This window comes from Ixodes scapularis, unplaced genomic scaffold (genome assembly GCF_016920785.2).
Source record: "Ixodes scapularis isolate PalLabHiFi unplaced genomic scaffold, ASM1692078v2 ptg000137l_1___fragment_3__unscaffolded, whole genome shotgun sequence".
Taxonomy (NCBI): Eukaryota; Metazoa; Arthropoda; class Arachnida; order Ixodida; family Ixodidae; genus Ixodes; species Ixodes scapularis.
In genome coordinates this window covers 859,361-861,743 of record NW_024609920.1, presented here as the reverse complement: position 1 = coordinate 861,743, position 2,383 = coordinate 859,361, and positions in this window count along the sequence as shown.

Genomic DNA, 2,383 nt, shown 5'->3' with positions numbered 1-2,383 from the left:
AAGGCCTTCGGAACTCGGAACGCTCGGAACCGGTTGAATCTTTGACTGCAGCGCCGCCGCGCACATCCGGGACCTTTCTACGCTCGCCGTTCGTCGGTGCCTGATCCCACTACACCTTCCTAGTATGCGCCGCTTTTCCACCGCTTGGTGGCGGATATGTCAACGGGTCATTTCTTGTTTCCATACTTTATAAACTGCATTTTTTTTTCTTATCTAAAATACTGAACATGAACAGAAACTACTTTCATAAATAATCGAAACGGCTCTCGCCACTTATATTTTGTATTTTGACTAAAAAGTTTCTAACGGCTCCGACCAGTAGAAAGGCCAGGACTTAAAACATCACGATGTCGTCACATAATGCGCGCCTTCGGCACCGCAGGTCGCCCCGTAGGTGGAGGAGGTTTCCGCGTCGTCCTGTTAAAATATGACGCACTGATATTTAGTTACTTTCACCGCGCCCGCTGGCTTGCCCCAACCCCAAGCGACGTGGAAACCGCAAAAAAGGTAGACGCGTAAATATGATTGCAGGGCCCCCTTAAAAAACTGATCTCACTCGTCATCGCATAAAATCTAAAGACACCGCCGTTCTCCAAGATTCAAAAATCACTCTCTCCCAGCGGCGTAGATTTTCCATTTTTCCGGGGGGGGGGGGGGGGGGGGAGGCAGGCTGAAAAGTTCTCCGGGAAGCGGGGGCGGGGGGGGGGGGGAGGGGATGGTTTTCCGCGCAATTTTTTTTACACCGGCAACTATGAGGTTTATTTTTAGGGGTACAATTTAGAGCGTATGTATATCGCCGTATGTCCGTCACTGTGTGCGTTATTTTGTTTACATGCCACTACTAGAAGCTCGTTATATGGCACGTAAACAGCGTCTCGGTAGGGATCATAACCCGGGGGAAAATGGGGGGGTTGTGCCCCCCTCCCCCAGGATGTCAACAGGAAGGGGGGGGGGCACGAGCCCCGATGCCCCCCGTAGTCTACGCCTATGCACTCACCCCTCTTCGTTCACAATGTTACTATAGTTGCACTTGTCAATCTTATCTTACTCCCCATACACAGTAGTGAACAAAAAGATATGATATTTTGTTTCTTTTACAGAAGTATTGCTCGACGTCTAATGAATAGCCAATTATATTTTGTTTTGATATGGTACACCATAATGCAACCTTTTTAGCCACCAGGGGTCGGGTTTCAACCCCTGGTGGCTAAAAAACGGCTGAACAACCGACCCCTTGTGTCAACATTGACAATTTCCTGAATTCCGAATGCACCGTGGGTGCCAACCGGTGATCGATGCAAAGGGTTTCCCTACAAAGTACTGATCAGCTTAGGTTTATACCGAGACATAATGTTTTACGCGGTGTCCAATTTTGTCACAACAGCCAGATTATTGACGACGTCCTCTTGCACTGCTGTTACCAGGTTTTCAATAAATATCGATTACAAAAAATTGATTCATATTTAAGTAAGCATCGGTTTCTACTCTATAAATACGTTAATGTAGTGTTCCATTACAGTTTTTATATCTGCAGTGCGAAAAAAAAAGAAAGACCTCCGCCCCCCCCCCCCCCCCCTTCCCCCTCCCCCCGCCAAAACAATATCCTGGCTATGTGCCTACGCTTTTGTTTCTGTTTTGTTCCCGAGCGCGAGCACGAGTTGTTAAGTCAGTCGGAAAAAAATCTACAAAAGTACGAAGTCGTGCGTAATAAACACATTAATTTAAAAAAATAAAGTGTACTCGTCGATCGCGTTGGGTAGAGGAAAAACAAACGCTGAGCGCGTCTAGCGCCCGCGTTCAGACATCAAACATAGCTTTGAGCGGGCAGAAGCGGAAGCAAGGCAGGCCACCAAAAACGTTTCTCCTGCTTGCCGATAAATGGCGCCCAACATTTGCCGAAAAGGCCCATTGCTGCATTGAAACTCGAGCCGTAAGTTACGTGCATAATTGCGTTCTGATCTGAGGTTAGTAGGTCATTTTTAAATCTGCCTCACCGATACACCACGTCAGCGGCGGCGGTGGCGGTGCAAGACGCTGGTATAAAATCGAATAGCGCTGCATCATTCGTAGCTTTCACAGCGCAAGACAAAAGAACCAGGAGAACCGTTTCTGTTAACATGCAGCATGTTGAAGCTGCGAATGACACTGCGTTATTTGGTATACGAGAGCGATGCATGTCTCGTTCGAATCGCAGCGCTATTCGATTCGGTCCGCACACCCCTAGAATGATCTGCTAAAAATTGAGAGCCAATCAGCAAATGGAGCATACACGGATACCAAACTAACCCATTGATTGGCGCAACAGGTCACGTGGCCCTTTTCGGCGGCACTCCGACATCTCGATTTCTATTACCCGAGGCATCGGCGAACACATTGCGGGGGA